Source organism: Dendrobates tinctorius, unplaced genomic scaffold (assembly GCF_039654945.1).
Source record: "Dendrobates tinctorius isolate UK_male_01 unplaced genomic scaffold, ASM3965494v1 ptg000040l, whole genome shotgun sequence".
NCBI classification, from domain to species: Eukaryota; Metazoa; Chordata; class Amphibia; order Anura; family Dendrobatidae; genus Dendrobates; species Dendrobates tinctorius.
This window is the reverse complement of record NW_027361708.1, coordinates 5201636-5216547: the sequence shown is the minus strand read 5'-3', so window position 1 is coordinate 5216547 and position 14912 is coordinate 5201636.

Genomic DNA, 14912 nt, shown 5'->3' with positions numbered 1-14912 from the left:
TAGGAAAGTTTGTTGCAGATAGAGCGAGCGTTCCTCAGAGCTCCTGTTAGTGGGACTGGGGAAGCTTGGGCTGGGCAAATGGGTATAAGGTTGGAGAGGTTATGAAAAGTTGTGATATAGCGTGGATGGGAGGCAGAAATGACTGTGGGAATGTGATGAGAAGGACCAGGATTTGGAGAGATATCATCGGCAGTGAGGAGGAGCAGAGAGAGTTACCTGGTGGGAGCAGGAGAGGGCATGAGGGGGCAGTCTGTGTTAGGAGACAGAGGATTATATGTTGAGAAACAGATCTGAGGAAGAGGTGAGATGGATGGGGAGGATTGGAGAAGAGATGAACAGTTCTTTACTTGGTGTAGGAATTAAGGGGGTTAGCAGAAAGTGAAGGATTATAGGGGTCAGAGTGAAAACAAGCAAACAAACATTGTTTACAGTGACTGTCCAGTTCCCTTCTGGTTCAATTCTGGATTAATTCATATCTCACACTTGTAAGATACACACTTGTAAGATACACACTTATAGGATACACTATAAACTCCTTGTTTGCTAAATTAGAGAAATGTAGAAATGTGTTTTTTCAGTTCAGAAAATGTAATTCTTGGGGTTTATCTTGTCAGCAGAAGGGTTTAAGATGGATGCTGGAAAGGTACAGGCCATAATTGATTGGGTTCAACCTTGTGATCTTGAAGCTTTGGAATGTTTTGTGGGATTCAAAAACTATTGGAAATTTATCAAGGGTTTTTCTCAGACTCCTAAACCTCTTACTGACCTTACACGTAAGGGGGCAAATCTCAAGATTTGATGTCCGGGTGCAATCTGTTAGGTACGGCGGAACGCACTAAATAAATAATAAAGTGTGTTCGCCGCTCGGGGTTCACCGTGCAGAAGGTGTTATCACTGCTGCTGAGTAATGGCAGACGCGCTATATGGCGGTATAATGCGCTCGGGTTCAGCGGCATCCGATGTGCGCAGAGCGGACTCTGCTAACTCACAGAGGTGCTATAACATAAACATGCACACTAAGCCAGTTAGACTTCACCGGACTCAATGAAATTGCACACACGGTATCTGGTCACAGGACACAGGTCCAAGACAGGGGACGGTGTCCGTCTAGACCTACCGTGCGTGCAGCGTCGCTGCTGCAGACACGGTAAGTGCTGCTAAGTGCAGCGCGGTGGCAGACACAGCCGCTAAGCGATGGTGCCTTGAGAGATATGACACCACCAGACGCTAGTGTAGAGGTGCGGTGTGCACCGTGGCCTATGGCTTGCCACTGACCGGCGCAGACTAACTCTCTAGTTCCCTATCAACATGCATAATATCAGAGGGAGGGCCATGTGGTCCTTTTATAGCCGTGCACTGCCGGGACCTTCCAGATCTCTGAGATGGACCAATCAGATCAGGAGAAGGACCCGAGCACGTGACTCCCGACCTCCAATGGGAGATTGTCTCATGAGCGTGCTCAGTGGAGCGGCAGCAGGACTTAGCCTCAGGAATAACTTGCTGCAAAGCAGTATGTGAGGCTCTGGACTCCTGTTGTGTAGCTGCAGGAATCCGACGCCTAATATTACCCCCCCTCCTAGGGCCCCCCCTCCTGGCAAAGTTTTTTGCCACGTACCACCTTATGGCCTACAGAGGCGTAGGCCTCAGGCTCGTCCGAAGACAAGACTGAAGCCCCGGCAGATGACTTGAAAAACCAGGACGTGTGAATTGGTCCGAGAGGAGGCACGTGGAGGGTGTCAGGGATGGCTAAATCGCCAAGAGCCGAAGTTGGAGTGGGGCGCCGAAGTGTGTCGGCGGGCGTCTTCATTCTCATTATAGTGATTTGAGTGACATGCGGGGTGCGACCCAGACTGTCGCGGACCTCCATTGCCCGGTCTGCCACCAGCAAGAGACACCGTAACCCAGCCAACCTCTGTTTAGAGGATCTACTCCGAGCACAGGAGGTGCATGCCTGAATATATTTTTTAGTGTCCTGAGCCCTGTGCAGCCACCAATAAGAGCTAGCCAGGAGTTTTGTGGTACGCTTGTAACCAAAGTGACCACCCACCCTGGACGTGTGTGCCCACGTGAGAACCTTGGACCTCAGGTGAGGCGGAACAAAGGTTTTGCTCGGCAGCAGTGGTTCAAGGACGACAGGAGCCATGAACTTCAGATTCCCAGTGAGGGGTGCGGAATGATCCACGGGCACCTCCACAGAGGCTACTTGAACACTGCCCCCCATGCACCTTCCCACACAGTCCTTGCTCCAGCCCAGTATACTCCCCGAGGACCACTCAATATGGTAAAAATGGCAACGTAACCAGGGGAGACCAAGAAGCACCTGGTCGATGCCCTTAGGCATGATGAGCAGGGATAACGTCTCGCGATGAGACTGGGAGATTGAGAACCCCAGGGGTGCTGTCTGGTGGGTAATCTGAGACGGTAAAGTAGATCCGTTAACCACCCTAACGGTCATGGGGTGAGGGAGTGGCATCAGTGGAATGGCATGCTTTTGGGCAAAGGCTGAGGACATAAAGTTTCCCTCTGCCCCAGAGTCCACTGTGACGTCTACCTCCCAGGAGGAAGCCCCGCTATCTAACGTCCCTCGGAATACTGGTTTGGAGGAGAACGTTTTCATATTAGGTAGATCTCCACCCACTGCCACCGGAGGTGAACATTTTTTTGACCGCTGCGGACACCTATTAGCCAGGTGGCCCAACTGACGACACAGGTAGCAGTAAGTGGGATCCTGTGCTGAACGCATTTTCGGACCGGTACGGGACATGTCCATGGGCTCAGGAGGTAAAACGTCCAGATCAGGAGGCTACAGCAATTTGGAGAAGCCAGGAGTCGACCTAAACTTCTGTCTGGATTGAGTACGATCCAGCCCGTGCTCTGTAAAATGGAGGTCTATACGGGTGGAGATCACTATCAACTCTTCCAGGCTGATGGGAACCACCCTGGTGGATAAGGCATCTTTGACATGCTCAGCCAACCCTCTCCAGAACACAGGGATAAGTGCTTTATCAGGCCCCTCGAGCTCGGAAGCCAGTGTGCGGAAATGGATGGCATACTGACTGACCGGCTGAGTTCCCTGCGTTAACGCAAGTAAGTGGAGAGAGGTATTGTGAGTGAAACGTGGGCCCAAAAAGAAGTGCTTTAGAGATGTTAAGAACTGAGCAGCGGTCACCACATTCCACAGCGGCATGGCCCACTCCAACGCCCTGCCCGACAGAAGGGAAACGAGGAACCCCACCTTAGCCCGTTCTGTAGGGAATCTTGCGGCCAGTAACTCAAGCTGAATAGAGCACTGGCTCACGAAACCCCTACAGGAGGCGCTATTGCCAGAAAATTTATCGGGCAACGGGAGGCGGGTAACTGTCGGTGCAGGCGTGGACGTGGACACATGTGAGACAGCCTCTGCGACTGCCTGAGCAGCAGCCTCAGTCAACTTCGCAGCGGGGGTGGCACTCTCGATAGTAGCCAACCTGCCCTCCAGCTGCTGAATGTACCGCTGAAGCTGCTGCAGGTCCGCCATTACTAGCCAGACCCTGGCGCTAGTATAATGTTAGGAACGGCGGAATGCACTAAATAAATAAATAATAAAGTGCGTTCGCCGCTCGGGGTCCACCGTGCAGAAGGTGTTATCACTGCTGCTGAGTAATGGCAGACGCGCTATATGGTGGTATAATGCGCTCGGGTTCAACGTCACCTGATGTGCGCAGAGCGGACTCTGTTAACTCACAGAGGCGCTATAACATAAACATGCACACTGAGCCAGTTAGACTTCACTGGACTCAGTGAAATTGCACTCACGGTATCTGGTCACAGGACACGGGACCAAAACAGGGGACGGTGTCTGTCTAGACCTACCGTGGGTGCAGCACTGCTGCTGCGGATGCCGGTAAGTGCTGCTAAATGCAGCATGGCAGCAGACACAGCCGCTAAGCGATGGTGCCTTGAGAGACGTGACACCACCTGACGCTAGTGTAGAGGTGCAGTGTGCACAGTGGCCTATGACTTGCCACTGACTGGCGCAGACTATCGCTCTAGTTCCCTATCCACATGCGTAATATCAGAGGGAGGGGAATCCTACATCCTTCACCATTCACACATCTAGCAAGTAAAGCCTATACTAGCGCATGGCCGAACGACCATGCGGTCCTTTTATAGCCGTGCGCTGCCAGGACCTTCCAGATCTCTGAGATGGAGCAATCAGATCAGGAGAAGGACCTGAGCATGTGACTCCCGACCTCCAATGGGAGATCGCCTCATGAGCATGCTCAGTGGAGCGGCAGCGGCACTTAGCCTCAGGAATAACTTGCTGCAAAGCAGTATGTGAGGCTCTGGACTCCTGTTGTGTAGCTGCACTATCAGGGCTAACACTATCAGGGCTTTTGAAAATTTAAATGAGTATTTCATTTCTGCTCTTGTTCTAATCCAACTCATCTCCCAGAACCATCTTTTGTGGAGGTGGATGCTTCAGAGGTTGGGTAAGGGGCAGTTTTATCTCAAGGGCCCAAAACTCTGATCAACTTGTGTCCATGTGCTTTTTTTTGGACTTGTGTCCATGTGGCTGTATACTCTGTGGCCACAATGATCAAAGGTATGTGATTCATGACCTCTTTACCTCTCATAATTTTTCCTTCCTTGGCCTCACCGAAACATGGCTGACCACCTCCGACACCGCCTCCCCTGCTGCGCTTAGTTACGGCAGCCTCCACTTCACCCACACTCCTCGCTCTGGCAACAGACATGGCGGAGGAGTGGGCCTTCTCCTTTCTTCCAGCTGCACCTTCAACCCAATCCCACCTCTGCCCTCCCTCATTCTCCCCTCTTTTGAAGTCCACTCTGTTCGCATCTATTCTCCCTCCAACCTCCATGTAGTCGTCATATACCGACCTCCGGGCCCGACCACTGCCTTCATTGACCAATTCTCTACCTGGCTCCTTCACTTCCTCTCTGCTGACATTCCCACCATCATCATGGGTGACTTCAACATCCCCATTGACACTCACCAGCCAGCTTCCTCCAAACTCCTGTCCCTTACTTCATCTTTTGGACTTACTCAGTGGTCCTCTTCAGCCACCCACACAGACGGACATACATTAGACCTGGTCTTCACCCGCCTCTGCTCTCTTTCTAACTTCACCACCTCCCCTCTTCCTCTATCTGACCCTCATCTTCTCACTTTCTCATCCGTGTGCTCCTCACCTGTCACCCATGTCCAGCAGCATGTGCACCCCCGCAGAAATCTTGCACATCTAGACACTCGCACATCTAGACTCTAATCTACCACTGTCCTCCGTATCTTCACTCCACGACACTGCCACTGCCACTACTTTCTACAATGCCACTCTTGCCATTCTTATTTGCAAATGGAAACACAATACATAATGTAATGAAACTGAAAGGAAGAGGATACAGATTAGATATTAGAAAACAATTTTTGCCAGTGAGAGTGATCAATGAGTGGAACAGGCTGCCACGAGAGGTGATGAGTTCTCTGTCAATGGAAGACTTCAAACAGAGGCTAGAAAGACGTGTCTGAGATGGTTTAGTGAATCCTGCATTGAGTGGAGGGTTGGACACGATGACCCTTGAGGTCCTTTCCAACTCTACCATTCTATGATTCTAAACTACAAACCTAAGGTTCAATGTGTACAAATCTCTAAGCAAATAAATTGCAAATACCTGCAAATGTATATAAATTGCTGAAATACTACCAATAACAAGGCAATCTAAGAAAGTGTAATATTTACTTAGCCCATGTAATGAAATCCATGTCGTGATTTTTTTTTCACAGGTATTTGTAAATGATTTGGGCGGCAGCCATCTTGCCTGAACAGCATTCAGAGATTTGCTTTACAGCAGCCACATGGACTGTGAAAACCATGTATGGCGGTGTTCATTAAAGGAGTTGTCAAATGAAGATAATCTATGCATAGGATTACTGATAACCTATCGATTGATATGGGGTCTGACTGCAGGGACCTGCACTGATCAGCAGAACGGGGCATTTTTTATGTCTGTTAGTGTAGGTGGACCTAACGTCATTTTAAAGCGGATTCTGTTCCGTAAACCAACTGAAAAAGCGCTAACTAAACATCTGCATTTCTGTGTAATAACCTGCTGTTCTTTTGATAAAAGCTTTTGTGAGTCTTTTAACTGCTTCATTTTTCCAAAAACTCAAAGTAGTTAAAAAATGTGACCTAACCTGAAGTCATTGGGATGGCTCAGAAGACATCAGGGCATCTTTTTTTGAGCGCTTTGTTTGAAAGACCATTGCTTCATTGTTAAATGTAGTTTAAAAAAATGACCTGAGATGGCTACTGAAAATATATCCCCAAAGTGCTGAAAAAAATGCTTCAAAAACTGCCATGCATACAGATATATCTATCTGTACAAATACATTACACGAAGGAAAAGTTGTACTATAAAGCTACTAAAAAATAACAGTGCAAAAACAATTACGGCACACTAATGGCATTTTTTAATTTACGTATAAATACGGTAATTAACGCACGGCAGTAAATACCATTGGCAGATTTGGCACAAACAAATTATACAATATAGTGAACATTTTACCCCTTGGTGGCAGAGACAATTTAAAGCTCAGTGACCAATCCCAATTTGTATTCTTTCTGTTATGTTTTTTCCTGTCTGTTAAAAATTTCTTAAAATAAAAATTTATATAAAAAATTCTGGAATGCATCTCAGAATCACCGGGATACAAACTGTTTTTTTTTTTATATGTGACACATTGTATTTTCTGTTAGCAATACATTTTAGCTGATAAGTTTTTAGTTGCTTTGTGAAAATATCTTAAATTTGATGAATATTTAGAAAAATTAGCAGTTTTCAAACTTTTAATGTTTTTATCCTTAAACCAAAAAATAGTTAACAAATAACATTTTCCATATGTCTACTTTATGTCAGTATCATTTTTCAAAAATATTTTAATTTTGCTATGAGATTAAAAACGTTAAAATTTAGCAGCAAGTTTCCTTTTTTTCTTTCAAGGAAATTGAAAAATCCAATTTTTTACAGACCTATTCAGTTTCAATTGACTTTTAGGGGCTTATATGTCGGTTGTTACACAGGAATTAAGGAAAAGTGGATTGAGAAAATGAAAAATATTGCTTTAACTATTTTTTTTTTTGCTTTCACAAGGCATACATAGGATAGGATATAGTGGAATCTAAAATGTATTACACAATTTCTCCCAAACCTAGCAATATCCCGTGCATGGGGTCAAAAACTGCTGTTAGGTAGGGAATGATATTTGGAGCAGAAATTTGACTGGCAAAGTTTGCAGACACCATGTCTCACTTGTAAAGCCTCTGAGGTACCAAAATAGCAGTAACTCTTAGGCTGAGTTCACACGTGGCGTTTTTTTCGCGTTTCCACCGCGCGATTTTGCCGCGAAAAATAAGCATCCCATGCATTTCTATTTGATTCCTCAATGCTATACTAATGCTGCGGTTTTTACCGTGGCGGAATCGCTTCGCGGTAAAAACCGCAGCAAGCTCATTAATTTGCGGAATCGCGGTGATCCCGCACCCATAGGAATGCATTGTTCCGCTTACTTCCCGCAAGTGGCTGTGCACACCATGCGAAAAGTAAGCAGAACAATGGCGGATGGTACCCACGGTCCGGAGGAGAGGAGACTGTCCTCCGGGCTTTGGGTACCATATCCCTGTAAAAAATAGAATTTAAAAATAAAAAATATTGTTATTCTTACCTTCCGGCGTCCCGCGCAGCATTCCTGCTTCTCTTCACGCTCTCGTTCCCAGTAGTCCTTTGCGAAAATGCCCGCGATGGCGTACGTTCTCGCGGGATCGTGAAGTCTCGCGGTCATTCGCGCGACGTCATCGCGAATTACCGCGAGACGTCGCGATCCCGCGAGAACTGACGTCATCGCGGGCATTTTCACAAAGGATTACTGGGAACGCCTGCGCGGGACGTCAGAGGGTAAGAATAACACCATTTTTTATTTTTTTTAACATTCTATCTTTTACTATTGATGCCGCATAGGTGGCCTCAGTAGTAAAACGTTGGTCACACTTATCAAACACTATGTTTGACGAGTGTGACCAACCTGTCAATCAGTTCTCCAAGCGATGCTACAGATCGCTTGGAGAACGCTAGCATTTTGCAAGCTAATTACGCTTGCAAAATGCTAGTTTTTCCGCGGGAAAATCGCGGGAATTTAAAATGCGATTTTCCCGCGGACTGGAATTCCGGAATTCTCGCGGTAATTTCCGCGAGAGTTCCGGTACGTGTGCACTTAGCCTTACAAGTAACCCCATTTAGGAAAATAAACACCTCAATGAATTCACCTAGGGGTGTGTTGAGAATTTTTAACCCACAGGTGTGTCACAGAACTTTATAAAATTTGGATGTGAGAATGAAAATGTTTGTTTTTTTCAAGTAAAATATTATTTTAGTCCCAAGTTTGTAACTTTCACAAGAGGTAACAGTAGAAATTGGACCCCAAAATTTGTTATTCAATTTCTCACGAACATGGTAATATTGAAATATGGTCAAAAACTGCTGTTTCAGCTCATAACAGGTTCCAGAATGGATACACTACTATTTGATTTTTGGAACTTAAAATTGGCTGGAATAGATTGTTGACAGCATGTCGCATTTGCAAAGCTATTGACATGTCAAAACAGCAGAATCCCTGAACAAGTATTTTGGAAAAGAGACCCTTAAAGGAACGCAACTAGAGGGTGTAATGAGCATTTATAACCCATAGGTGATTTTTAAGACTTTATAACATTTAGACGTGAAGAAAAAAAAGTTAATTTTTTCGCTAACATACTTTTTAAACACCAAATTTCTCATTTCTACAATAAGTAATAGGAGAAAGTGGACTCCATAATTTGTTATGCAATTTCTCCCAAACACAGCGATATATCCCATACGTGTTCAAAAGTAATGTTTTGGCATATGGCAACATTTGGAAAGCAAAGGGCGCTATTTAATTTTTGGAACGCAAATTTGAATACCGTGTTGCATTTTCAGAGCCCCTGAGGTGCCAAAAAAGCACATACCTCACAAGTGACTCAATATTGGAAATATCACCTCTTAAAGGTAACCGGTCAGCGGGATTGTGCACAGTGACCTACACATAATGTTAGATTGGTGCCGTTATACTGAATAAGATGATACCTTGGTTGATGAAATCCGTCTTGTGGTTGTTTCTTTAATCTTTATTTTCAGTTTTGAGTTAATGATATGCTCGTGCTTCGGGGTGGCCTGTGGGGGGTCTTCATGTTGTACTCTGATTAGCTCTTCGTAATGAAGACTGCTGACAGGTCACTGATCCCTCAGTTACCTGCCTCCTAGTTTACATAATGAATATACTGCATATACATACTAAAAAAAACCCCTTCTGCAGGCATGTGCGAGCCACTGTCACGATTCAGAGCAACATTTGAAGGCATGAATTGACCTTGATCATGGCCAATGCTGCACAGTGTCGGCTGTCACAATGGATACCAGGAGGATTTTTGCTCTCTGGGGGCATTATTCACTTATTCTTTAGCATGAAAAAGAGGCACTGAGGAATAAGGCCCCTTATTGGTGGTCACTAAAGGATTAATTTATGGTGATCAGTAAATGGTGTAAACCAAAATGGCACAATCTTTATTTTCTGCATTTAACAGATATTAAATCATAATTTGTAGAAATACTTAGGTGTGGCAAAGTGGTGCCTAAATAGACTAAAGCTCATCTCGCTAAAACATGACCTCGTATAGTGATGTCTATTTAAGACTAGATGCAAAAGAAATTGCTGTCAGCACCAAAATATCCATCAGTAAAATGATTAAATTACAAAGTTTGCAGCATACAACTGCCTCTGTTTTTGATTTTTTTGCATTTATTAGTAGAAATTACACTAATATGTAGATACATGTGACTAACCTGCACTTTGCCACCCCATCTGACGTCACTATTACGTCAGATGGATCTCGCAATGCAGTCTCTCCATTTTCGCCAGTGTGATGTTCCGCAGCACCTGGGGATAAGTAAGGTCAGCTTTGTACAGTTTTACACAGATGCTTCCTATCCACATTGGCTTAGGGAGGCACAAGGAATGAGAGGATGTGGCCACCACAGTCACTGATATGGCACCACACTTGCTCACAACTCTGACAGGCTGAGAGTCCCCTTTCACTAGCACCAGTGAAGCAGAGCACTGCCAGCCTGGTATGACTGCCACCAGTTCCTGATTAGATATAAGCATGGTCCATTAACGGGATTATACCAGGCCAGAAACCAGCCTCGGTAGCATGGAAACTGTTAGAGCCAACATGGACAGTGTATGTATTATAAGAGCAATGAACATTCCTTGAACTGTGCATATCAGCTAAAACCTACATCAAAGAGACTGACCATAAGATGCAAGATGTGATTGCACAGGAAGGCAATTATATCCTGTGTTGTGGAATCAATTGTTCTTTTAATAGAATAAAGAGAATCTACTTTGTAGATGGACATTGTGTCTTCAATCTCTTGGAGAAGACATAACCCTTGTGGTGTTGAAAGTATAAGCTATTGCTCCTGAATTGAACATCTTATCTTTGACCCACATTCCATTTCATGTGTTTTTCTGTAATGTCTTTATTATCTGTACAAGTCTCCTCTAAAATGTAAAGTGCTGCAGAATATGTTGGCACTATAGAAATAAAAATTATCATTTCGGATTTTGTAATTTATTTAACTCTACTGAGGTGTGGCTCAAGCTCTGTACACATTATTGTTCTGTCATGTTTTTATTTGCTCAAATAATGTTAATAGCAAAACACAAATAAAATTAGAATTTAAAAGTAGGGGAATAAGTCATAGCTTGTTTCCTCTCCCACAGTCTTCCATCTTATGTTCAGAAGAGAGCGTTGTTCTCTGTTAGCAGGGGTTCCTTTACACAGTAATTTGGAGTGAAGAGGAAAACTTGCAAAAATAATACACAAAATTAGAAGGAAGTCAAAAAGTCATTGCATGTGCCACTGCCAAACTACGACTGTTTCCCAGTATGTGGAAAGTTTTGTAGACAAATGCCTTGGAAAAAGGACATTAAATTGTTTCAGAAAACAATCCCTGACAGCAGCATTTAAAAAGAACCTTTCACTAGTTTAAGCATATTAAACTGGCACTGGCTACAACGTAGAATGGTAGCTGAGTAAAACAGCTTTTATATTTTAATTTTTCCTCTCCATCGTAGTTATTAGTTTGTAAAGTTAGGTTATAATTTATGTAAAGTCCAATTGGGCATTAGCAGAGATTTTTAACTGGGAGCATGTACTGCTCACCCTGTATAATATTGACCAGTCATAAACTGACATCAACATCCTGTGGGGAAAAGAGCACAATGGCCAAGAGCAGGTTTCTCAATGTGAGTCATGTAATGATTGACAGTCTGCTCTTTTCCCTCATCTCACAGCAGAGCTGTGTGTGATTACAAAATACTGGTTGTAGAGCAGAGATGAGTGTGTTTGCTAACAATTCTTCAAGTTACATCTCATGGCAGTATTATGTGGGGGTGAGGGGCAGTACAGCAGAGGTGAGCTTTGTCTCATTCCAAGCTCATCTGCACCTGTTTACTCTGATAGTACTATCATCTCGCTTGTACTGCCCCTCCTCCCAAAGTTACTGCTGTGAGAAGAAAGCAGACAGTGTTAGTAAACACACTTAGTGCTACTCTGCTCCCAGCACTTTGTAATCAAACACAGCTCTGCAGTGAGATCATTAACCCCTTAACAACCGCCGATACGCCTTTTAACGGTGGTAATTAAGGGTACTAATTACCTGCTGCCAGGGGTAGCAGAGACCCCAGAGAACATGAATCGGTCGGTTTTTACTGACCCCACTTTTGCGATCGCCGTTATTAACCCTATAACGGCGACTGCAAAAAAAAGAAGCCGCGATTATGCATTAAATTTCTCTTTCCTCTGATGTGATCGCACATCAGAGGAGAGAGAAATAGGGTCCCCGATCCCCCCGATCTCCCCCCCCGGTACCTCTCCGTGGTCCTCACTTCCCTCCCGGTGGTCCCGCATCCTGCCGGCGTCCTCCGATGGGCGCCGCCATCTTGAAAATGGCGGGCACATGCGCAGTGCGCCCGCCGGGAATCTGCCGGCTCCGGCTGGCAGATTCCATTAATTATTTTGATCACTATGATAAACGATCATAGTGATCAAAATAAAAAAAATAGTACATAACCCCCCCATTTATCACCCCCTTATATAGGAAAACATAATGAAATAAAGAAAATATTTTTTTTTTCAGTTTTCCATTAGGGTTAAGGTTGGGCTACGGTTAGGGCTTGGGTTATGGCTAGGGTTAGAATTAGGGTTAGGGCGAACTAGGATTAGGGTTAGAATTAGGGATTAGGGTTGGGATTAGGGGTTAGGGTTGGGATTAGGGTTAGGGGTGTGTTGGGGTTAGGGTTGGAGCAAGAATTGAGGGGTTTCCACTATTTACCAACTTTGGGGGTCTAAAAATTGGGGTCTAAAAAATCACTTTTGTGGAAATAAAAAAGACTTTATTTTCACGGCTCTGCGTTTATAAACTTCTGTGAAACGCTTGGGGGTTCAAAGTGCTCACCACACATCTAGATAAGTTCCTTAGGGGGTCTAATTTCCAAAATGGGGTCACTTGTGGGGGGTTTCCACTGTTTAGGCCCATCAGGGGCTCTGCAAACACAACATGATGCCCGCAGACCATTCCATCAAAGTCTGCATTCCAAAATGGCACTCCTTCCCTTCCGAGCTCTCCCATGTGCCCAAACAGTGGTTCCCCCCCACATATGGGGTATCGGCGTTCTCAGGACAAATCGCACAACAACTGTGGGGGTATGATTTCTCCTGTTAACCTTGAAAAAAAAAAAAAATTGGGGGCGAAAAGATCATTTTTGTGGAAAAAAATGGATTTTTTATTTTCACGGCTCTACGTTATAAACTTCTGTGAAGCACTTGAAGGTTCAAAGTGCTCACCACACATCTAGATAAGTTCCTTAATGGGTCTAGTTTCCAAAATGGGGTCACTTGTTAGGGGTTTCCACTGTTTAGGCCCATCAAGGGCTCTGCAAACGTAACATGATGCCCGCAGACCATTCCATCAAAGTCTGCATTCCAAAATGGCACTCCTTCCCTTCCAAGCTCTCCCATGCGCCCAAACAGTGGTTCCCCCCACATATGGGGTATCAGCGTACTCAGGACAAATCACACAATAACTGTGTTGGTATGATTTCTCCTCTTACCCTTGTAAAAATAAAAATTTGGGGACGAAAAGATCATTTTTGTGGAAAAAAAAAGGATTTCTTATTTTCACGGCTCTACGTTATAAACTTCTGTGAAGCACTTGGAGGTTCAAAGTGCTCACCACACATCTAGATAAGTTCCTTAATGGGTCTAGTTTCCAAAATGGGGTCACTTGTTGGAGTTTTCCACTGTTTAGGCACATTAAGGGCTCTCCGAACGCAACATGGCATCCGATCTCAATTCCAGCCAATTCTGCGTTGAAAAAGTCAAACGGCGCTCCATCCCTTGCGAGCTCTGCCGTGTGCTGAAAAAGTGGTTTACCCCCACATATTGGGTATTAGCGTATTCAGGAGAAATTGTACAACAAATTTTGTGGTTGATTTTCTCTTTTAACACTTGTGAAAATAAAAAAAATTGGTTCTGATGTAAATTTTTTGCAAAAAAAGTTACATGTTAATTTTTTCCTTCCACACTGCTTTAGTTCCCGTGAAGCACTTAAAGGGTTAATAAATTTCTTGAATGTGGTTTTGAGCACATTGAGGGGTCTAGTTTTTAGAATGGTGCCACTTTTGGGTATTTTCTGTCATGTACACCCCTCAAAATGACTTTTAATATGATGTGGTCCCTAAAAAAAATTGTTTTGTAAATTTTGTTGTAATAATGAGAAATCGCTGGTCAACTTTTAACCCTTATAACTTCCTAACAAAAAAAATTTTGCTTCCAAAATTGTGGTGATGTAAAGTAGACATGTGGGAAATGTTATTTATTAAGAAATTTGTGTGACACATCTCTCTGATTTAAGGGCATAAAAATTTAAAGCTTTAAAATTGCAAAATTTTCAAAATTTTTGCCATATTTCTGTTTTTTTATAAATAAACACAACACTTATTCAAGAAATTTTATCACTAACATGAAGTACAATATGTCACGAAAAAACAATCTCAGAATCAGCGGGATCCATTAAAGCGTTCCAGAGTTATAACCTCATAAAGGGACCGTGGTCAGAATTGTAAAAATTGGCCTGGTCATAAAGCTGCAAACTGGCTCTGTTGCTAAGGGGTTAAGGAGGGCAAACTGTTAGTCATTACATGTCTAAGGGTCCCGTTTCACATAGCGATGCACCAGCGATCCCGACAATGATGTGACCCAATCAGGATGGCTGGTGTGTCGCTACATGGTCGCTAGTGAGCTGCCAAACAGGTAGATCTCCAGCGACGCACCAGCGATCCCGACAACGATATGACCTGATAAAGATCGCTGGTGCGTTGTCACACAACAGCTATTCTGAACAATTCCAGCCTGCATCCCTGAGTTCTGCATCGTCAACGAGGTTGCTCGTCGGCATCAAACACAGCGATGCATGCTGGCCAGCGGGACACCGATGATGAAAAAATGGCCCAGGACATTCGAGCACGATCAGCGATATCCAGTGGGGGGGCCAGTCGCTGCTATGTGTCACATGTAGCAAGATTGCTGTTGCGTCACAAAATCGGTGACTCATCAGCGATCTTGCTAGCGATCTCGCTATGTGAGACAATGCCTTTACACTGAGAAACCTGCTCTATAAGCTATTGTAGGGGCATTTTCTTTGTTCCTCAATATGTTGCTCCCTGTTTATGATCGGTCAACCTCATGCAGGTAAAGAGTACACAACGCAGAGGT